This window comes from Tachypleus tridentatus, chromosome 11 (genome assembly GCF_004210375.1).
Source record: "Tachypleus tridentatus isolate NWPU-2018 chromosome 11, ASM421037v1, whole genome shotgun sequence".
Lineage (NCBI taxonomy): Eukaryota > Metazoa > Arthropoda > Merostomata > Xiphosura > Limulidae > Tachypleus > Tachypleus tridentatus.
Window position 1 is genome coordinate 86,857,820 of NC_134835.1, and position 24,948 is coordinate 86,882,767.

The 24,948-nt window shown below is 33.4% G+C and overlaps 1 protein-coding gene across 6 annotated transcripts in view; it reads left to right on the plus strand.

Annotated features, from left to right (window-relative positions):
* LOC143232687 (poly(rC)-binding protein 3-like) overlaps positions 1–24,948 on the plus strand; it is a 227,109-nt gene that overhangs the window by 87,023 nt on the left and 115,138 nt on the right. Inside the window, exon 1 of one of the 6 annotated variants that reach the window (XM_076468419.1) lies at positions 3,782–3,959. The exons of 4 other annotated variants lie outside the window; for them this stretch is intronic. The gene's annotated coding sequence lies outside the window, so the exon portion shown is untranslated. Of the gene's footprint in view, positions 1–3,781; positions 3,960–24,806; positions 24,826–24,948 lie in introns of those variants that run through there. One more of the 6 variants, XM_076468424.1, reaches the window with a different exon arrangement.

Consider the following 24,948-nt stretch of genomic DNA (forward strand, 5'->3'; position numbering starts at 1 on the left):
TGAAGATTAATGAAAACAGTGTCAAAAGGTGCATGTCTAATAAGATAAAAATACTCAGATATGCTCTTTTTACATAAAAAAGTACATCGTTCTTCGATCATACATGTCCGGTGTTTTAGTAACTTATAAAGCTAACGAGAAAACCCTTTGACCTTTATGTGAACATCAGCCTAACCCGATTTTGTATTCGAGTATAGAGTTGCCATGGTAACGATTGCAGTATCATCAATTTTGAGGAAAGAAACAGTGATGTTTTGAAAAGACCTGTTTATCGTTGTAACATAAAGTCACTTAGCAATATTTCATAGCCGTTTCTCGCTATGTTTTATCCGATAATTCTTTATATTTAAGTCCTAAAATACCCATTATAAAGTATTCTGAAACCCACCGTCTTTCCCTTTTATCACAGTCTGTAATCTCACTTGGTCGATGTTTAATTGAACGTAGCTGTCGTCATCTTTTCAAACAGGTATTTCATTTCGATTTGTAAAATTGCTTCCATCTAAAGCTTCACTGTTTGTACAAATAAAAATCTTAAAAAAATCTTTCGTTATTAGGATGTCGTTCCTACGAAAATCTGTTGTTTTTCTGTTGTGGGTTTTGTTTTTCTGCCAGTTTGTCCATACTGTCATAAAAGAACTTGGCTATTAAAACTGTTCGAGAGAGAGAGATTTCCTTGGATGTATGTAAACATTCAACTTTGGTGAATAATGTACATATGTATTATAATAGTGAAAGTCAAGGGTTTTCAAACATTTCAGTCTCACAAAAAAAGGGAAAGTTTCTAAAGACCAGTTTTAATATATCCGAATGGATTGTTTGAAGTTTGAAAGAACCGAGTATATTTCACAGAATAGCAAGTTAATTTAATCAGCATTCACTAGTTCCTTAATATGTGAAAAATACATAGGATTTTCTACTGAGAAACAGCCGATACAAAAATTGCTTCTCGCTGATTTATGGATCGTGCTATACTTCATTACTGTAAGATTGATCCCTATCAGCAGCTGTTGTTAGCTCAGTCGTGCTGGGTGTTAATGTGCCTTGTGAAATGATGTGAAACGCTAAACTCGAGGACACATCGCTAGGTACCCATAATTTTATTTTAACCAGAAGCGAGCCAGCCAACTATTTAATGCTAATTAGAGTACGTACAACTATCAACATAAATATAAGAAGAGTTAACTGAGAAAAGTTGTATCACTTTGGATGAAGTTGATTTTAAAAACTAAACGAGTGGTAAAAGTTTGCCTCTTTGGCCAGATACTTTTCTATAAAACTACAATGTAGTGAAACTCTGCTGATAAACCTTTTTGCACATTTATTTAAAATCTTATTAAAATAAATCTTAAAAATCGTATACTTAAAAATATTTTCACTAACTTATAAAAGTTACAATTGTAGCTTTCTGAAACTGCTACTTTGTCTCATGAACCACACATTTAAGCTTAAGAGTTTGTGTGTTTTGTAGCAAATCCGTTTCGGGTTTTCTGCTGTGTCTATCAAGAGAAATCGAATCCCTCAGTCGTTGTTGTTGCGTTGGTGAACTCAGGCACAACATCCATAAAACATTCAATAACATCACTTTTTTTCATTTTTGACAAAAGTAAATGTAAATTTAGGAAAAAAACACACGTTCGACTGAAACACGGAATAGATGAACCTGACTCGTAAACTATCCAATTACAAAGTTGTGGTTTGTGTATGAGGTCAGCCTGACTTGTAAACTATCCAATTACAAAGTTGTGGTTTGTGTATGACATCAGTAATGGTTTAGTGCTTAACGATGCGGTCTATAAATCCATCGGGAGCCTTATGGTTCATATCTTGTTGTGGCAATATTACGCTTCTTTGTTTGTTAAGCTAAGTATGTTCAACAGTAAGCAGCATACGTAGAAAAAGACAACGGAAATCTACGTCATCTATTACTTCCCACGACAGAAGCAATGGTTTTATTAAAAATTGTGCCTGTCTATTCTTAGTTCCGAGGGCTATTAATAATAATAATAATAATAATAAAAGATGTAAGGAAAAGAATGTTTCCATACCTTCTATATAAGCAGTGAAACCCTAAATGTTTTTCCACCAATAATGATTGTAATAAGCAATAGTACTCGTTATTGTTTCGTACAGAAAGCTGTTACAGTTAAACAACAACAGTTAAAACGACAATTTATGTGTAATAAATCTTAATAGTGAAGGTGAGATAAACTGGCTTTATGTGTTTGAAGTAGCAGTGAATAACGTTATGTTTTCTGTATGGCTGAACTAGTGAAGTTCTCTTGAATCCTGAATGTAGCTGTGGGTATCATGATGAGCATTCCAAATAACTCTCCCCCAGTGGCACAGGATAGATTCTGATGGCTTATAACGCTAAAATCTAGGTTTCAATTCTCTTGGTGAAAAAAGTGCAGATAGGGCCATTGTGTAGCTTTGTGTTTAAAACAAGAAACCAATAAATAATTTTACAAAACATTATGTTTTTTGTAAAGTGTGTAACAAATGTTACGACTTCTAAAATCGAGTCTAGGTTTTATACCCATATCATAAATTACAGGAACATTGAACATTAATTCTTTTAAGGTTGCATGTTACAGTTGTATAGAACTCCTGAAATTTCTTCAGGAAACGCATTAAAATATCGTCCACACAATAAATCTCAACTTTCCAGTAAAAACATTTTATTTTTCAGTTACTACGCAACATGTTGACCTCTCATTTATTTTAATTTTAATAATTCGACAAATATTATTTTTGAGCAAAAGAAACATTGAACATTAATTCTTTTAATGTAGCATGTTGCAGTTGTATCTTACGAACATATTTGATGTTATAAGGTAACACCCATCTTATTCATGACTTATGTTTTACGCTTTGTTGATATCTGTTCAGATATTTAAAAATATATTGGAATTGTTATAGGATAGACAAAACATTCGTAAAATAAGTATCTAAAAGCAGAAGCAACACAATAAATCTTAACTTTTTAGTACAAACATTTTATTTTTCAGTTGCTACACAACCTGTTGACTTTTTATTTATTTTAATTTTAAGAGTACAACGAATGATGTTTTGAGCAAAAGAAAGTTAATTTTATTTGTACTTGAAGGGAATGAAACATTTCACTATCATAAAATGTGTTTAATACGTTTCAATTTATGTAAAATAGTAGGTAAAATAGTAGTATTAGTATTGCTCTTAGACTGTATAAAAACTGTAAGATTTTAAGGTGGATCGAATGTGTGATAATGAAATACTCATGAAGGTTTAGGCTCTAAATGGAACTACATAAATGTATTAGTAATGAAGATTACAGTGTTCATTCAACAAAAATTTTATTACAAGACAGAGTCTAGAAAGACCCATCTGGATCATATCTTCTATAATATGACATAAATAATTTGTTTATAAATGAGGTTTACAATATTGCAATGTGAAAATCGCCTTAGTGCACTTTGTATTCATCTCTTCTATCTAGACATATTTATTTCTACCTTCCAAACTATTTATGACGTAACTTGGGGATGCGTTTGTTTGATACGAGAATTCCTTTAATTGGTTTTGGTCATTAGTACTAATATTAGTAAAAGTTAACCGTAACACAGAACTGTGCATGCGGACAAAAGCTTTCAAACAGCCTCCTTTACTAAGTTGCTAAGCAACTTAATCAGTTGCTGTGCCTTACACAACCTGATTGGTGGAACGTGAAGGGGTCGTCAACGTCTTGTTTGGATTGCCCTCTGAGAAACGTCATTTCGTTTCCTGTTAGTAAGACGTGTGTTTCTGTGTGAACTGTTTCGTACACTCGCTTTTTCAGTGGAAAGTCACTCAATAAAGAAGACTAGATGAGAAACATTGTGGGCGTTTGATAATTTTCTTTTTAGTCATATTTTTTTCTGCTTAACTGTTGGTTCGCCTTATGTTGTTGTATCTACACGTGAATGCAGCAATAGAAACAGGTAGGTTTAAATCTGTACATTAAAATTATTATGTTTACACTGTGTTATGTTATAGTTAAACATATAAACAGATGAATACAACAACAGTAACTTTCACAGTAGGAAAGCTCCGATTTTAATGATTTCTACGTCGAATTATCTGTCATCAGGTAAAACATAACTTTTTGACTTTTCCAGATCACTATTTCATACTATGAGGTCGAAACTTTGTGGTAATTTACTATTTCATACTATGAGGTCGAAACTTTGTGGTAATTAAAATCAGAACTTGGCTACTGTAAAAGCTACTGTTATTTTATTTTTAATTAATTATTCAGCTCATATATTAAAACACACGGTTCATTCCGATTAGAATGCTTTTAATACCGAACCATTTATCAGTAAATATTTAATTTACATGGAAATAAAGTAAAATCTTTTGTTGTCTCAGAAAGATAAAAATAGCTATGAAATTAACTCAGGTATTAAAATAAACTGAAATTTCTGAGCAGTATCGTGTGTAAACGTGATTTGATTTGTATGTAGAATAAGTATCTGATGTGTACTGGAAGGAATATATATTTCTTAGTGTAAGTAAAGAAGATAAGAATGATTTATATGTCGCGTAAATGATCTAGTGCTATATTTAATGTATGCACACAAGTTGAGAACGTTTGGTAATATTTTCTGATATATGAAAATAGTATCACCCTCACAGGAAGTGATGTTTTTTACAAACGTATGGGTGTGTGAATATGTCGCATCATAACTCCTGCACAGCTGGCCTGCAGTGATAACATTTGACATGTCGACACAAATTCTTAAGGCATAGGTAGAAGTTTATTGACCATATTCTAACGAAACATTTTTTTACGTAGTGCTTAAATAATAGATTCTATCAACATATATTATACTTTAACCTATGTTGACAATTTTAAGGTGCGTTACAGGTGTTTTATTGATTTTCTTTTTACACAAGTGATGATTTAAGCTGTTCATAACAGTATCGCTTCAAAATTTCAAACCTAAGTTGCAACAACAGCGTAGTTTATTTTACGCGTTTTCTGTCCTAAAATTTTGAAAGTAGGTTAACTCTTTACTTTAATTGTCGGAAGCAAATGTTTATTTAAGCATTTTTTAAATGTAATTTAAATAATTTCTAAACGTATTTCTTATATTTCACTTTGCTCTTCTGTGTTTGATACTCCTATTATCCAATGGTAACTCGGCATTTTGTGATTAATGATATCATATCTGCCTGTTCAAGGGTTTCTGTGTGACTTTTGTAAGATGTTTTGTCGTTTTCTAGGAAACATTTGTGAATTCTTAATACATGCATTCCATGTTTTCATTAGTTTGATAGATAACTGTAATTATAACATGTATATTAAAATACATTTGTTTACTATTTAAGCAAGTATTTACCTGTAATTGAAGGTTATGCAACTTGTCATACATATTCGAATATGTACCATTTCCTAATTTTCTATGTATAAATAACATATACACATTTCACCCATGTAGTCATGAAGTCAACAGCATGAAGTTAAAATGAACCAGATTTAGGCTTAGGAGAAGACATATGAAATAATTAGAAAAATCTCCTGACTGATTGATAATCAGTCTTTGTGGAATACAGTAAGGAAGTTACTGGTGGTGGATAATAAAGTGTAATGTTCTATATGACTTTTTCTCAAGTAAAAGCAGAAGTTAGTAATCTAAACAGACTCTTGTTATCGTTTAGGATGATTTTCAAAGAATTATCAGGGGTTGTATAAAAATCCCTTTCTATACAGTCTTCTCGTGCTGTAAATGATGACAAATTTTAACAGGATAGTGTATGATTATTGGTTAATGCGGAGACGTGGGGCTGATGAAATACAAATTTAATATAAGAAAATAATTTATATTGTAGTTATATATGCACCTGAAACTATGGTAACGGAAATGTTATAGCTCAGACATAACGCCTTTATCGGTACTTTTTGTGTGAGTGTGTCTAAAAAGCATTTTAAATTGTAGAAGTAAAAGTGTTATAACCCACAGGTAAATAGACTTGTGTTATTTTATAGGACCTCCAGTAACACAACGATATTTCTGAGGACTTAGAACACTAGAAACCACATTTCAATGCCCATAGTGGGCAGAGCACGGATAGCTCTTTGTGTAGCTATGTGCTTCACTACAAACACATTTTAAAGGCTTGACAAATACTTTGATTAATACGTACAAAATGTCAGAAGTGTCATGTTTATATTTTAGTACATTTCCAGATACGAATAACACTTCGTTCAGTGTTAACAGAAATACTAAAGTACAGACGTAGTTAGTACTGTGGTTCAAATCTACGTTTAGAGGACATTTTGATTTTTGCAGACAGAAATTTAAGAGGTAGGCGTAACTAATCTTATTGCTTGTTTTTAGATCAGGATGACACTCTGTCGTAACGAGAAATAGCTTATATTGTGCTATGTTTCCAGGTGTTGAAGACACTAACTTATGGTAGCAGATGTATCATTAGTGAGTCTGTATTCACTCGAACCAATAAACCAGATAATGCACGATTTTCCAGGAGAACATTTGTGACAATGAATTCCAAGTCATTACGTTCACTGATGATACGTGTCACTCTGTAGTGTAGACTTTTAAGTTTACTTTGCAGAAGTATACGATGTTTAACAGTTTTTATTTCAATGTTAGCTATATATGAATATAAACGTTAAGAAATCTGCCGGAACACTGATTTAATTTTGAACAGGGTTCAAAATTTGTGAACCTGACGATGACCGAAGTAGGTCGAAACGTTGTTCGCTCTTCTATGTAAAATATTTTCTCAACCCAAACGAGCCGTTTTTGCATATAAATTTGAACAGGGTTGTTTGACGTTAATCAAATCTGCCGGATCATTGGTCTCATTTTGAAGAGGGGTGTTTTACGTTTAATAAAACCGGAAGATCACTGGTCTCATTCTGTGGAAGATTGTTTTCAGTTCCTTTAGATTTCTGTTTAGTTGTTTCAAGGAAGATCTATAACTTTTGTTGTTACTCCCCTAGCATTATGTGTTTGAGTTCACAGCTGGCTTTCTTCAATACATTTATTAGATGTAGCTTGGATATTTAGTTTCACTGGTGCACCCAGTGGACTTACGTGCCACTCATTACCAGTTAACATTATTATGACTGTGTATAAAGTTCCATATAAGAATATGAAGGAAGTCATATAATGTATCATTTACGCCAGTGCATGTTTTTGCCATATTTTGCTCCTCTCATCTATCTATTTATATGTATATATATATGTATATGTGAGTGTGCACTTTATTTGACTTTTCTGTGACGATTTTTATAAGAATATTAATTAAAATAAAATTACAAAATATTTGTGGTTACATGTCTGTATTAAACATGTTTTATAGAGGTCAGTCTTACTGTGTGAGTATTAACAGCCTAACAAACATGGTGTTTTGGTTTGTAAGTCCTCGTGTTTGTTTATGTATACAGGAAAGAAGGTAGTTTAACAGATTCAATATTTCCCTTGAATTTTACCACTGTTTACTAGAGAACGAGTTCAAGATAAATATAGGCAATATGCTAATTTTAGCCGATGAGGAGAAGAACATATATTTGATTTTCATGCATAACGAGTTCTAAATAGATGTATGAGCAACAACTGCATGCAATACGGTAGAGACTACGTTACATGATAAGTTTACCTAGTTGTAGTTGTTCACCTGTTACAAAATAACAGTCTCTACTGTTTTAGTCTTTTATGCCTTTGTTGGTGTGAGTAAAATTTTATGTATGCTCTTCAGTTTTGCCATCTGGAATTTCTCTTGTTTTATATTAAATATTTATGATATTTCATTACTTCCTATTGTATATATGTATATATAATAGTACAGTTCTCCTTTTTGTCTGTGTTAGTTGACATGAAGGTATATAGTTTTTGTTTCACTTATAGTTCTTCCTAACCCAATATGGGTAAGGTTACAAGTCTCGTAATTATGTTTGAAACATAACAATGTACTTCCAAAATGCTCAATTTCATCTCTTTTGTTTTCACGGACAACCAAAAAAAATTCAATTTGTTTATTTTATTTTTATACTTTTTATGTTCAGAAATGTAAAAAGGAAATTCAATTATTTCGAAAGCATATTTTTGTCTCCCTTGTGTCAAATTAAAATAAAATACAATATCTTCAAAGTTCAATAGCTTTCTCCTTCTTTTATTCAAAAACAAATGAAAGTGCAATTTTTTAGATCAGTTTCGGTTTGCTTTTAGTTATTTGTGCTTTTGTTTGTCAGAGTACCAATCATTATAAGAAAAAAACAGGATTGGCAACAGTGTTCAGTTACATAGGATGTTTGTCTTTCTAAAGGAATCAAAGTACATAATCTATGATGCGTATGCGTACTCCATAATGTTATACCACCTACAGCAAATAGTATAGTGAGAACAACATAACCAAGACCAAGTAGTTTTCATATTTTCTCTCTAGTGTAGAAACGAATGAAGTGTAAATTATTAGATCACATAATCCACTGACATCCGTTTGATTTTTAAACACTAATCAAACCATGAGATAAGCATTTTATAGACTTATTGCTAGTTGCCATATGATGGATTTTGTCTTTCTTAGTGCTGTTAAATCTTATCTTTGTTGCACGTTACATGCTTGTCTAATCGTTTTTTTGTATCGGCCACTCACCAGTTGTATACAGACACATTTTTCTTAGTGTGTCATACTTATTCCTGTTTCTAGAGAAATTCAGAGAAATGTTGTTGTTTTTTTGTAACGATGTTCATATTAGATGGGCACTGACTGTCACGTCTCTTGGAAAATAAAATAGATCATTGATTTTTTTCCATTGTTTTTCAAGAATAATCATGATGTGACTGCTCCTTTGCACGTATATCATTATACAATCACCCGACAAATCATATAAACAAGATATTCTGCATATAAAAGCAAATAAAGTATACTACAAATATATGTGGGGGCGTTTATAAACTGGTCAGTGAGTGTTTAGATATATGTCTATGTATGAAATAGTGTTCAATAGTTTATTTACGTAGGTATTCTAAAAAACAGATATATATTTAGTTAGCAAATGCACGTACAAGTATAGTAAACCTTAAAATATCTATCAATGTGTGAATTCCCACTCATTATTTTAGCATTTTTTAGGTAAACAACTAAATATTATAATTCTTAGTAGAGGAAGAATTCGTCTTTCGCGTACAAAACATTTTTTTTTAATTGTAGTATTATGTATTTGAATGCACAAAGTTTATAAAACGTAAAGGCAGTGTATATATGTGTATATAGTAAATAAAACAGCTAATTAACCTGCCTATGTTACTCATGTATAAGTTTAGGTACAAAAGTTCTGAACGAATATGATGGCTGTGTATAGCGCCTCAATGATAATGAGGCTGAACATATTCCATAACACGTGATACTATAAACATATGAATATATTCACACACAAAACCTTAACACATAGACACTTCTTAGGTTCATTTCTACGTAGTTTAATGGAGTTTAAAATGCCCACCCCACACAAACACACACACACTTTTAATTATAGAGATTTATGCATCTGGCATAAAATCTAAAAGCTTCTTCATTTATTTGCTTGTCAAGTAATTGAAAGTAAAAGCAAGTTATATGCAATTACGTAAATAAAAGAATTAGAACAGGCTCCTTCCTATACAGGCCTATCTCAAAGCGTTATATATATATATATGTATATAAATTTATTTATAAGACGATCAGAAATAGTCAGACGATTAATGCGATGGATATTGCAATCCTCAACGATATTTTAATGGTTCGCTAAATTGTATAGTGGTTAATATCCACAACTTATATGGTGTATAAAATTTCTCAACTCAGTTAATTTGAAATACATGAGCTGAATGTTTTACGATACTATAAGGCGATTTTACGTAGTTTTCGAGAGATTATTGAGTCTATACAACTAATCCGGTGACTTTGAGCAGAGTGGTTTTAGCCGTAATTTATCTGTACTTATGAAGCACGAAACTTGAAATATTTCGAAATGTCTTTTTTTTTCACTCAAAAAAAAATTTAAGTTGTTACAAATGTTTTTTATGTAAGTTAAAAGTAGAAGGCTTTAGAAATCATTTCCATTCAGTTTGTACAGTTCTTTCAAAATGCTGTTATGTTTAGTTTTTAATTGCACTTTTTCAAATTTATATTACTATATCAGTTTATGTTTTGAAACATAGACGCTGTTTATTTTAACGCTTGCTTATTTTTATTGTAAATTACCGAAACGTAGTCGCTGCTTATTCTTATAATAAATTATTGAATTTTAGTCGTTGCATATTTTAACGCAAGCTTATTGTAAGTTACTGAAACATAGCCGCTGCTTATTTTAACACAAGCTTATTCTTATCGTGTGTAATATAGTGCCCTTACCTTGTGTCAATTTCACGATTGTAAAGAAAGTGTCAGTAGTGTTAAGTGAAAAGAACACTAGAAATTTGCGAGTAAAGTCAAAGCTACTACGCGTTCAAACTCACAAAAGAGCACTAAAATATTATGAATAATTATCAGATTTCTAAACAATCTACTACACAATTTCTCAATAATAAAATAACAACAAGGCTAAGGAAGTAATTGATAGTTTGTGAAAAATTGGTGAAAGCGTAGATTATCACATGTGAAGTAGCATTAAGTTTAAATGCAGATACTTTGTAACATAGTGCTTTTAGTTAGCCCTCTTCTGATTTTAAACCAAATACTATTTATACATATATATGTGTGTGTTGACTGGTAGCTACTTTGATATAGAAATTATAGTAGAATATATCGTGTTAATAATTGTCATTTGAACACTCGTGAGTACGTGTGTAAGTCTCAAACACTCTATCGAGTGCGCTAACGGATAATATATCATGCTATGCACAGTTAAATGAAACTTCGAATTTCACTGTAAGGGTGTTCTTGTTGTGTGTTATAAGTCTCCAGACAGTAGACGAGCAGCTGGGGTTCTATTGACCGTGAAAGAATACGAATACACATTCCAGTCTGTTAGATGACGAAAAAGTCGTATTATGTGGAACGTTCCGCGGTTTCTACAGACACAGCAGATGTATCATATAACTGTACATACATTCATACGATGGGAGGAAAATAACTCCAAAACTGTACGAGCTTTCTGGCTGAACGACTTACCCAGTAAGCAGTAGTAACACTTTTCAGTACTCAATGGGTTACATAAAAATAAAATAAACAGACATTTTAGTCCTTCAAGCGTTGCAGTTTTTTTTTTCATTTCGATCGGATGGCGACTTTAAAACCATTTATTAAATGTTGCTAAACAAACTAAAACAATGAATTTTTGTAATGTTTTTATTGTTGTGTGATTGAAGGCTGCTAAACTGTAATGTGCTTGGTATTTTTTATCTGTAAATAAAATATTTTACGTGATATCTACATATATATTATATAGTCTCAGTGGCTCAGGCTTATAATGTTGAACAACGGGTTTCGATACCTGTGGTAGACACAGTACAGATAACTTATTGTGTAGCTTTGCACGTGTATGGCGTGATAATCTTATGTTATACTATATTAATGACGCCTAGAAGAAAGGTAGAACCTGTTTCTGAAGAAACATTAAACAGTTATTCTAGCTTCTAACTGTCATTAGTAGAATTTTTAATATAAAAACTGTGATCAGCTATAGCTCCAAAATAAGAAACGTCTCTAAAGTTAATGCATATATTCAATCAAACTCATCGTTTTATCACTGTATATAACAGTTTTATGTGTATTTGTAACCTGTTCATCCCACATTCATGGGATTTGATAGACACCAAGCTAAAAGTTTTTTTTTTTTAGTGGCTATATATTTATACAAATACGCTGCAATATAACATTTTATTACTAATCTTGCCGGCTCACATAAGAAACACACACACAAAGAAAAACGTGTTTTGATGACATTGTTCAGAGACTCGGTTTTTCGGGTTTATCAATATTTGTTTATCAGTTAGTGTAAAACGCAAAGTTCGATAAAAATTTCAAGAATATTCTTCAAACCAAACTATTTGTTCGACTCGTGGAAATTGAATCCGAAGGAATACTTGATATACGTTACACCAGTATAAACTGGATAGGGACAAGTCCTTGATATATATCACGCTAGTCAACATTCAATTGGAGCTTACAAGCACTATACGTACTCAAACATGTCAAAACTGGATAGGAACAAGTCCTTGGTATATGTCACACTAGTCAAAATTCAGTTGGAACTTAAAAGCCATAGATGTACTCAGACCTGACAAAACTGGATTGAAACAAATCCTTGATATATGTCACACCTGTTAGGACTGGATTGGAGCAATGCTTTAATGACATACGTCAGAGCTGTTGAAATTCGACGACAGGAACAAGTTCTAGATGTATCACCGACAAGTTACTTTCTCAGCAAACGGTGCTTTATAAATTTGCAAAACTTTAAACAACGCTTCATAGAGCAATATAAAAATTTATAACGGTTTAATTAAATGGACTAATATTATGAACGCGTACGTGTGTAAAATTTAATAGACAGTAATTGTTTTTTCCTACCTCAATCGTTACGTATCAATTCACTTGTTTTCTATTAATATGGTTCAACCAAACGGGAAAACTTTCCCCTTCTTTCTTAATATAATTTTACCACCATCGCAATTTTTATGTTTTCAGGAAATTTGCAATACACGGGAAAATGGCCCGCCATAGCCAAATGGTTAAGGCATTCGACTCGTAATCTGAAGGTCGCGGGTTCAAATCCCCGTCATACCAAACATTCTCGCCCTTTCAGCCTTGAGGGCGTTATAATGTGACGGTCAATCCCACTATTCGCTGGCAAAAATGTAGCCTAAGAGTTGGCGGTGGTTGGTGATGACTAACTGCCTTCCCTCTAGTCTTACACAGTTAAATTAGGGATGGCTAGCGCAGATAGCCCTCATGTAGCTTTGCGCGAAATTCAAACCAAAATAAACAAAACTACAGGAAAATGTAATAATAATCTTACTTAATTAATTACAAATATCATTTGACATCTCGTGATAGAAACGTCTGCGTATGGGTTATAGACTTTAATGGTTCTTAAGGAAGCTGTCAGTTTCTGGTCTTAATAAAAGCTGAAGAATAAAAAAAAATCGCACGATTAATTGAATAAGTTAGTCAAACTTATAAAAAGTGCAGGACACTTGGAACATTTGCATCGTGATTATACACTGCTGGCCAAAACCTTGAGGCCAATGAACATAAAAAAATATACATTTTGCGTTGTTAGATGGCCTGGCATGGCCTAGCGCGTAAGGCGTGCGACTCGTAATCTGAGGGTAAATCCCCGTCATACCAAACATGCTCGCCCTCCCAGCCGTGGGGGCGTTATAATGTGACGGTCAATCCCACTATTCGTTGGTAAAAGAGTAGCCCAAGAGTTGGCGGTGGGTGGTGATGACTAACTGCCTTCCCTCTACTCTTACACTGCTAAATTAGGGACGGCTAGCACAGATAGCCCTCGAGTAGCTTTGTGCGAAATTCCAAAAAACAAACAAACAAACAAGCAAGCGTTGTTAGACTCAACCACTCATTTGAGTAGAGCTTCAAAAGATGAAAATAAGAAAAGGGAAAACAAAAATAAAAAACTTTTTTATCAATTAGTAGAGAAAATGTGAACACTATGAAATTAGCCTAAATACTAGCTGGTCAAAAGTGTAAGACCATACTGAAACGAAAGGTTAATCGGTAAACATGTAACGAAATTTAATCATTTGTGTTTAATCATTAGCGTTGTCAACATCTTCCATTGACATCTTCTGTGTTAAATGACAAAGGCTAAAATGTTGAAAGTGTTTGAACGTGGCAGAATTGTCGAGCTGCAAAAGCAAAGTCTCTCTCAACGTGCCATCGTTGGTGAGATTGGGCGTAGTAAACCCGCTGTTGCAAATTTCTTAAAAGACCCTGAGGGATACAAAACGAGAATTTCAAGTGGTCGGCTCAAGAAAATTTCGCCGGCGTTGAGCAGGAGGATTCGACAGGTTGTCCGGCAAGACACCAGCTGATCGTCGAACCAGATTAAGGCCCTTAGGGATGCAGAATGCAGCTCAAGAACAATAAGACGGCATCTACGAGAGAAAGGCTGTAAAAACCGTAAACGTCTTCAAAGGTCACGCCTCCTTCCACACCACGAAACAGCTCGGTTAATCTTTGCTGAGAAGCACCAAACATGGGACGTAGAAAAGTGGAAGAAGGGTTTGTTCTCTGATGAGAAATTTTAAACCTGAATGGTCCAGTTGGCTTCCAACGTTACTGGCACGATAAGGATATCCAACCGGAGACATTTTCTACACGACACAGTAGAGGAGGTTCCATCATGATCTGCGGTTCTTTCTCCTTCCATAGAACAATGTAGCTTTAGGTTATACAGGGGCGTCAAAGAGCAGCTGGCTACATTGACATGCTGGATAGAGAATCCTTATTGATTGAAGGCCCTTGCTTGTGTGAAAATGACTGGATCTTTCAGCAGGACAACGTTGCAATACACAATGCCCGCAGGACAAAGGACTTTTTCATGGCGAATAACGTGATTCTTTTGGACCATCCAGCGTGTTTGCCAGAATTGAACCCCATTGAAAATGTTTGGGAGTGGATGGCAAGGAAAGTCTATAGAAATAGACGTCAATTCCAAACAGTGCATGATCTTCATGAAGCCATCTTCACCACTTGGAATAACATTTCAGCCAACCTTCTGCAAACGCTTATATCGACCATGCCAAAGCGAATGTTTGCAGCTATTCGCAATGACGGCCGTGCAACTCATTACTGAGACCACTTGTTGGGCATTTCCTACCCTGTTTAGGACTTCTTTTAGTCGTTTTGAAAAGTCTCTGATGGTAGACTACAATCTGACTATTGCAATAATTTAGTGCTTTAGACACCCTTAAGTTAAAAATTATTATTTAACCAACGTATGTTGGTTATCATTTTCTTTTTTAATTTGTTTCAAGTTTAACCAAAAATGTGATAGGTAAAAAAGATTCACCACCAACAATTAAAGCTAATATTACACCTCAGGTCGTAATATAGATGAAGAAATTGTTCATTTACGGAAAGTTATTATATTATTTCTGTTCACTCATCCCATTAGCTCAGCAAAGAGTCTAAAGGCTTATAACACTAAAAACAGGCTTTCCAAATCTCGTGTTGGGCAAACACACATAAATCCTTGTGTACCTTTGTGCTTCAACAAGAAACACATATTAGCCTTAACATTACCACATGCGATGCGTGGATAATATTATGCTGTGATAATAAATGCAGCGAAATTTTCACCCATCCACACTTTTAATATAATAATTTAATAAACCTGCAGGAGTAATAACGAGTGATATCAAGCGTTACCTAACTCTATCTAGGAAATTTCTGTGTTCCTGTGATAGAGACTTGAATTGAATAAACATTTCTATTTAATCAAGCTAATTTAATTATCTCAAACATGCCTGCGGACTTACACCGCTAGAATCCGGGTTTCGATATCCGTGGTGGGCAGAGCACAGGTAGCCCATTGTAGTTTTGTGCTTAATTCAACAACAACAATCTCTATCATTGTAAAACATTTCGTGCTCTTAGTTATAAAAATGTTTAAAAACGGACTGTTATCAACAATCGAGTAACTCAACTATTCAGTCAGAAACTTAAAATATAGGCCCGGCATGGCCAAGCGTATTAAGGCGTTCGACTCATAATCCGAGGGTCGTTTTTTCAACTGTGGGGACGTTATAATGAGACGGTCAATCCCACTATTCGTCGGTAAAAGAGTAGCCCAAGAGGTGGGTGGTGATGACTAGCTGCCTTCCCTCTAGTCTTACACTGCTAAATGAGGGACGGCTAGCGCAGATAGCCTTCGAGTATCTTTGCGCGAAATTCAAAAAACAAAACAAGCTTAAAATATTAGAGGTGTTTCGTTAGAGTTTCTAATTTGCAAGCCAAGGAAAAGATATATTGTGTAGAGAAGATGACATAACGTTTGTTTGTTTTCGAATTTCGCGCAAAGCTACATGGAGGCTATCTGCGCTAGCCGTCCCTAATTTAGCAGTGTAAAACTAGAGGAAAGGTGGCTAGTCATCACTACTTGCCGCCAAATCTTGGGCTACTCTTTTACCAACGTCACTTTTTGACGCCCCCACGGCTGAAAGGTTGAGCATGTTTGGTGCTATGGGGATTCGAACCCGCGACCCTCGGATTACAACTCGAACGCCTTAACCCACCTGGCCATGCTGGGCTGTACGTAACGTATCATGAGTGAAATTCTTATCTAGGTTTGATATTTCACTGTTTTTTTTTTTGCGTTTTTTTATGCATAGAAAACATTTTGAATGTATAGAAATCAATAAAATACATATTTTTGGATATAAATTACACGAAATCAAAGAATCCTTAAGAAATATATGATTTAATTAGGACATGTCATTCAATAATTATATCTATATCTTTGTGTGAAAATACATAAGATTTTATAAATACTTCTAAGATATTCTCATTTGAGCAAAATGTGCCGTAGTGCTTGAATACACAGGTTCCATCAAAAACAAATAATTTGTTAAGGCATAAGCTTTTATTGAACCATGCGTTTTCATTGTAATAATCCCAGTTCATTTGTTCAGATTTTGAGTTAAAACGTTAAGATGTATTATACTGAAAATCTTTTGTGAAAATATTAGCATATAAGAAAAGTGTCGTATGTCTGTAAGAAAATAAATCACAGTCAAGCGGATGTGTTCAAACATATGCAAGGTTTTATTTTATCTTAGGCAGGAATATTTATCTTGAAACATTATAATACTAAAGGAAACATATGTTCTTGAAATGAACCGCTTATGTTAAACAAATATCCGAAAAAAACGCATCCTTCTTTAGTTAACATGTAATTTTAAATACAAGTTATATTTCTATATGTCTCAATGAAATTTTAACATGCTTTAGTGAATATTTGTATTAAAGTTTAATTGTCTTGGTAATATTAATTGATATATATTTTCTGTATAGTTCTATAGGAAGCATATGTGAAATAATTTTCATTATTAATTTACTCAAATATCGTAATTCTTTTTTAAACTCTCTTCTATTGAACATATCTGAAGTACATTGTTCAGTTTCTGTTTTTGTGCAATTTAATGGCTGCAAAACTTTGCAATTTGCAAATCAACTATAATAAGCCGAGTTATGCTTTCAACTGTAATGAATCGAGAGAAAATCATCTGTGTACATTCAAAGTTTTTTTATGCAGCTATTCTACATGTGTTCTTTATACAGTCGGAGAAAAGTCAATAAGCAATTTATGGAATGTCATCACTGTGCAAAGTTATTCAGAAGATGAAAACGACTTCGTCTTGCACACACACACACACACACACACACACACACATATATATATATATACTGAAAATTACTGAATGTCAGAAATACAAAGAGTGAATAAAATATATTATCAGTTTTGACACTGCACTAACAGACTACTTGACGAAACACCAAGAGTGAGGGTTTTACGTAGTCACTCTTCTGGAATGTTCATGATATGATGTTCCACCATCCTGCTGTTTTCTTTGCTTCTTGGGTAAAAGAAGAAGCACATATCACAACCAGGTTACTTTTTTGCGTTATATTGATTTCGAATTTAGGAGATTCAGTAAATCGCTAACATTTAACTAAATAATTAAGTAGACGTGTGTGATATGATTCGTAAGGTGAGTGCGGGATATGAAATATTCAAAAAAGGTCAACGTTCCTTAATATATTTATGGTGAACCACAAGTGCTATGATGAGAAAAGACTGTTCTGATATGAATTCCGCTTCTTTTTTTCCTTTTATATTTTCTAAAGCTTTTCTGTAATTATGTTGTTATGGGTGGATATAAATACATAAATATTGTAGGAGATCTAAATATATGGAAATTGTAAAAGCAATTGTAAACCACAATATAGGACTGCTAGCATTGATAAATTTATATTAAATAAAATCTCTGAGTATATTTTCATCGAAAACTTAAATTAGATATATTTATTTGTTTAAAAATGTTCATACAGAGTTGCACAAATGATTACTGTCTATTACAAATCCTTATTTTAAGCTGATAGGCTTGAGAGAAGACAATTAATTAGACTATCCATCGTCAACCCTTGGGCTACTCTTGTTTGACCAAGCTGTAGGATTTGACCAATCATTCTTATATCGCATTCATGTCCAGTTGCGTGGGTCCAGGGCTAATACTTTTTGTGGGCCTTACATCTCATGTAATTTTATGCAGAATAAAATTATCAGTTAAGACCATGCGCCCTGGGGCTGAGCCCCCTCTAGCCACTTTTTATAGATCCAAAGTGTGGAGCGCGTTTTTTTTAAGCAATGAACCGTGAATCATAAATCTTCAGATCGATAATCTTAGCATGTTCCTTACAGAGCCACACCTAGTCAAAAGTTATTTAATTTTGCTAGTTACTTGACCAACTTAATCACTTTATTGACTTTAGTTGAATGATTTAGTACGAAAATTAATAAGTGATTGATACGTTCGACAAAGAAATAACTTATTAATTCTTCTTTGCTTTTGTTTGTACCTCGAGTGATGTACATTTTAATTTATACACATTGAGTTAGCTTCTCACAGGCCCGGCATAGCCAGGTGGTTAAGGCATTCGACTTATACTTCGCGGGTTCGAATTACCTTCACACCAAACATGCTCGATCTTTCAGCCGTGGAGGCGTTATAATGTGACGGTCAATCCCACTATTCGTTGGTAAAAGATTAACCCAAGAGTTGGCGGTGGGTGGTGATGACTAGTTGCCTTCCCTCTAGTCTTACATTGCTAAATTAGGGACGGCTAGCGAAGATAGCTCTCGTCTAGCTTTGTCCGAAATTAAAAACAACAAACTACATTCTCAGAAACGTAAAATTTCTTATCTTGAAACATTTGAAGTAAGGCTGAAGTTGGTTTTAGCAACAATATATGAAGTGTAATTTCGTAACTAGATCTTACGAGTAACAGGCTCAACTTGTGGAGCGTGAAAATGATATCAACAATATAGCTGCGTTGTGACTCGAACGTCATCATTACAGCGAATGAATAAAGCTTTAAAGCATTTATATAAACTTTTATGCATACGTTTGTAGATAAGAAAAATGCTGTGTTATATATACCATGAGAAAAACATGTGATAATAGAAAGTAAAATCTGTGTTTTGAGTTGAGATGAAAAGCGTTCATAAGGTTGTTTTTTGAACATTACTTCTCATATTGCACGTCATGATAATCCATAGTCGGAAGTATACTGTTAGTTATTGTGATTTGACAGAATTAAAATCAGTTCATATTGCCAAAGGGGTTGTTTTCATAAAACCTAGCTGTATTTCCGAAGAGCAACATCGTAAAATTTCAGTAATTCGCTGAATATTATTTTCGTTTGGCAGATGATAGTTACCTTGGAATTCAAAATAGTGTGTTGCTTTGTCTAGAGGGAATAAATAAATGATCCACACGCTAACCAACCAGTGTATTTTCACTCTTCAAATCTAACACGGTCGATAAGTTTGAAGCAAGCACGTTTTCTATGTTACTTTTCTGATAATTATGCTATACATTTTAATAAGGATTTTACAGCATACAGTATACAGTTTTAAAGTATAATGGTGTTGCTGAAAAGATTTTTCTTTTATTATGGATCTTCTATCAACATTTTTACCTGTCATGCTCACTTTCACTTGAAAAGACAGTTTTTAGTGTCATAATTTGTGGTAACATAAGTAAAGTATTAGAACTCGAAATGCTAATATGCGTTTCATATAAAAGTTACATATTGTTTAAGTACAAGAAAAAAAAAACCGGTTTCTTTAATAGGAAGAGAAAAAGACATAGTTAACACTATAAACTTTCAGTTTTCGTTATTAGTATGAGAACTTCTGATATCCTGTTTATTATAATTATTTTGTTTTGAGCAAACTGTCGCTTCGCTACTTATACATTTCGAGTTATTAGTGAAAGTGAACTTCCAATATCTTTCTTCATACACATTGTCCGTTATGAGCGAACTTCTAATATCTTACTTTCTATGACTGCGGATTTGACATTCGGAGTTTTCTTCTCAACTTTGTAATCAATTTATTCTTTACGTTAATATAAATGCAAAATAATCAAGTCGTGTTCCTATTCAGAAGCAAAAAACATAATATAATACAACTAGTTTTTCACACCTTCCAACAATATTCCCTTTTCTCAGAAAGTTATTCCTGAAACTCATCTTTAGAAACTTCAGAGTTTTTGTATTGTTTAGGTTTACCCTTACTTAATATTACTTATCTATGCAGGATGTATATTGTTCATTTTTAGCGCAATCTTGTGTATCTGAAGTGTGTATGGATGATACATATGTACTCTCGTAAATTAAAAATCGTCAATTATATAGTTTATACATACAAACCAATCTTATTCAAATAAGTTAAGCTAAACCCAAGAAGCTAAGTTTATTTTCTCTGATATATACATTGTGAAATACTACAGAGTGTTGTGAACTGATGATTTGCTAGAAAATTTGGTCACTTAATTGATTTTTAAATTATCCTCATCAAATATAATTAAAATATTTCTCATTAATCAAACGAAAGATTTTAATGAAGTCTGCTTAGTTGGTCATAATTACTGTTTCAGAATCTCATTATTTATAACAATTTAAAAATTCTACACTTTTAATCGGTGTACAAATATATTTCACAGTGATATTAAAATACAAATATTGTTTCAGAAATGCAAAGCATTTCTGAAAAACAACATCATAAATTTTCAATAATTTTTCACTGAATACTATTTTCGTTTGGCAGATGGTAATTACCATGAAATTCAAAATAGATTTAAGTATTTTCTTTATACAGGGTTAATTTATTTGTAACATTATTCATTATATGGACAATCATCCCTATTTATTTTCTCAAATCAGCCTCCAAAGTAATATCCAGTAATTGCTATAAGACGAAACAGTGCCAAATGACGTTTCCTTCATTCGCTGGGGCCCGGCATGGCCAAGCGTGTTAAGGCGTTCGACTCGTAATCCGAGAGTCGCGGGTTCGAATTCCGCTTGCACCAAATATGCTCGCCCTTTCAGCTGTGGGGGCGTTATAATGTGACGGTCAATCCCACTATTCGTTGGTAAAAGAGTAGCTCAAGAGTTGGCGGTGGGTGGTGATGACTAGCTGCCATCCCTCTAGTCTTACACTGCTAAATTAGGGACGGCTAGCGCAGATAGCCCTCGAGTAGCTTTGCGCGAAATTCAAACAAAAAAAAAACATTTAGCGTAAAACATGTGGCTGCGAATGCTGTTAGTCCGTAGTGCAAAATACATTAGAAATGGCTATACCTGATCTCTACGGGTTTTTGACCTGGTCGTTGGCCGTTAACCCCAGGTAAAAATAGCATGCGTTTGAGATGAAAATAACAGTTCTAATGCTCAGTCAAGATATCGCAAAGAATTTGTAATTAAAATTGTATTTTAAATTAAAATTATTATTTTAACTGTGAGACTGTAAATTGTTCAAACACAGGAAATTAAAACTATTATGGTTAGTCTGACAAAACGTAATAAAAAGGGTTAAATTATTATTCTTAAAATATTCACAAATTGGCAAGAATCAGTTTATTTGTGTCTTTTATGATACTCGGTGTGTCAATTAAGGAATACGGGGATCCAAGGTTTGAGTCCCGTTGTTGCAAAACATCTCACTTCGCACTTTGGGGCTGCAAATGCGTTATAAAGGTAATAATCAGATCACACTACTCGGTAAGACAAGAGTAGCTAAACAGTTGGCGTTTGGTAATGTTAACCAAGGGCCTTCCTTTTTGCGTATCAAACTAAAGTATCACACGGCTAGCGCAGGCCGTCTTCTGAATGATATTATACACGCTTTTCATAAGCCTTAGCTACATTTCATATGATTGCTCTAAAGTCTTCTTTCCCTGTAACTTTTCTCTACTTCTTTTGTGAAAAAAAAAGAAAACGTAATTAATGTATAGAATAACTTCAACTATAACATAACACATGTTATTCATGGTCAAACTGTTGTGAGATATTTTTGATAAACTCATTTGATTAGAAGTTTATATTTTAATATCACAAATATATATCTAAAAGTAAATGCGAATGAGACTTTCAGGGTGTGTTTTGTGATATCAAAATGTAAATATTACATTAAAATATGATGTTGTACATACCGATTTGTACCGAAAACAAACAGATAAACCACAATACTAACATGATCAAAGCTGCCACCCTCCACACCAAACAAAATGTTGCATTCAATCAAGCACTTAGAGAAGATAAGCTCTCATAGTAAGAACAATGACCGACACATTCATTCTTTGAAACGGATTCATAGTAAGAACAATGACCGACACATTCATTCTTTGAAACGGATTCATAGTAAGAACAATGACCGACACATTCATTCTTTGAAACGGATTCATAGTAAGAACAATGACCGACACATTCATTCTTTGAAACGGATTCATAGTAAGAACAATGACCGACACATTCATTCTTTGAAACGGATTCATAGTAAGAACAATGACCGACACATTCATTCTTTGAAACGGATTCATAGTAAGAACAATGACCGACACATTCATTCTTTGAAACGGATTCATAGTAAGAACAATGACCGACACATTCATTCTTTGAAACGGATTCATAGTAAGAACAATGACCGACACATTCATTCTTTGAAACGGATTCATAGTAAGAACAATGACCGACACATTCATTCTTTGAAACGGTTTGGTGTGTTTTGAATTTCGCGCAAAGCGACACGAAGGGTATCTGCGTCAGCCATCCGTAATTTAGCAGTGTAAGACTAGAGGTAAAGCAGCTGCTCATCACCACCCCCCACCAACTCTTGAGCTACTTTTTAAACAACGAACAATGGGATTGACCATAACATTATAACGCTCCCACGGCTGAAAGAACGAATATGGTTGGTGTGACGGGGATTCGAACCCGCGACCCTTAAATTACGAGTCGAGTGCCTTAACCACGTGGCCATGCCGGACTTTCTTTGAAACGGAATATGATTGAAAGAGGTTATAAACAAAACACTGTTGCCGAACAACTTGACAAAATCAATAATGTACCACGTGAATCTGCTTTGAAACAAATACATAAAACAAATTATTTTCGTATTCTACTAGTTAGTTATAACCTATCATCCAGAACTATGAAAAAATAAAACCTACTCCGAATATTAAAGAAATATCGTACTTCCTTTTACTTAATGATCGGCTAAAATACAGTTTTACAGAAGTTCCTGTCGTTTATTTCAGAAAAAAATAAAATTTTGTATTTACACTTAATTCACGCTGAAGTCAACTTAAGTCGACACTAGGTGGTAGTTCTCTTTGCAATAAGAAGCGATGCCAAACCTTTAAGTTCATACGGGAAATGGACAAATTTTCTGATAAAGACAATTTGTAGTAATCATTGTTTCCAGTGTGTATGTGTGCGTTAAACTTTGCCGGAGAGTTAAACGGCAAAGAATAAATGAAAGTGATTTTAAAACCACAACAGTCAAGACTTGCATAGCAAATGGAAATAGATCCTCTGTAATACCATTACTGATAAAATTGTTTCCTTTAAGCTGAAAAACATTAGTGTGTAACAGCTGACACAGTACAGTTGATAATAACTTTTTATGGAACTAACTCAGTGAGATTAAGTTACCTTTGTTTTGTTATTATAACTATCTTTATGAAATGTATTATTTCATAAATATAAAGAGATTTCAATATTACGATGTGACAGTATTGCTGTAATACTTCAGTGAGACTGGTATTAAACTTTCTGTTAAAAATATCATAACATCTTTGAACCTTTAATAGGTTAAATCCCATTGAGAATGCATGTTCATGTTAATATTAATTAAAGGAAACACATTTGATAGTAAGTGAGACTCATACAAAATTATTTTTCAGTCTATATTATTATTAATGTCAATAACTTTAAGGGGATATAAAAAGCGAGGATTTTTTATAACTTTCTGCGAGTTATAAAAAAAAAGTTCTACGTTAATATGATATACTATATAAATCTATGAGAAGATAACTTAATCAGTTATCGACTCGGAAGATTATGATAAATAATTATTGTAATATTAAGTATTATATGTTCAAACATTGAACAGGTCAAAATGTTTATTTTATCATTGTTGAAACGTTGTCTTGTTACTTTAAATAACAATGTTTGGTTAAATTACAACTGACTATCTCTAAAATATTATTATACCTAATGTGTTATTATTTCTTATCGTAGTGACAACTGTGTTTTGTCCCACCATACTCACTGTACAGTATCTTGACATTTTACATATTTTCGTCAGTAAGGGTGGATAAAGTCGTGTAGTCGTGGGTATAGTGACTATCAGAAGATACAGCTCATCTGGAAGTATTATTGTACTTGAGTCTCTCTCTCCATCATTCTTCTGCTCATTATCTTCATATATTCCTCCAAGTTTATGGGTCTTTAGTATGGTGTGTTCTAAGTTGGTACAAACGTTCAATAATAGGTTGTTAAATCCCTAAATTATTTTAAAACTTTATTGTTTTCGCTCTATTCTTCAGTAATATCAGTGTTTTGTTGGTTTGGTTTCAGGGGTTTTTTTTTTAATTAGTTGTAAAGGTTTCTGATGAAGCTTAATGTTTTCACTCCAAAGTTCAGTCATACTTCACGACTGAAAGGCAGTGACGAATTAAAGGAAGGCAGATGAGTACTGTCCAAGAGTCCCAAGGCAAATGTGGGCCTCACAAAGTTTAGACAAGGATGCTGTAGGTAAGGAGTATTGACGAAAAATGAGAATTATTAGAAGGAAAATGAGATTTTTTTAGAACGTTTTTTTTTACCTTGGGAGTGCTATTTGTAACTTTATCTTAACTATAAACGATTAACTATTTA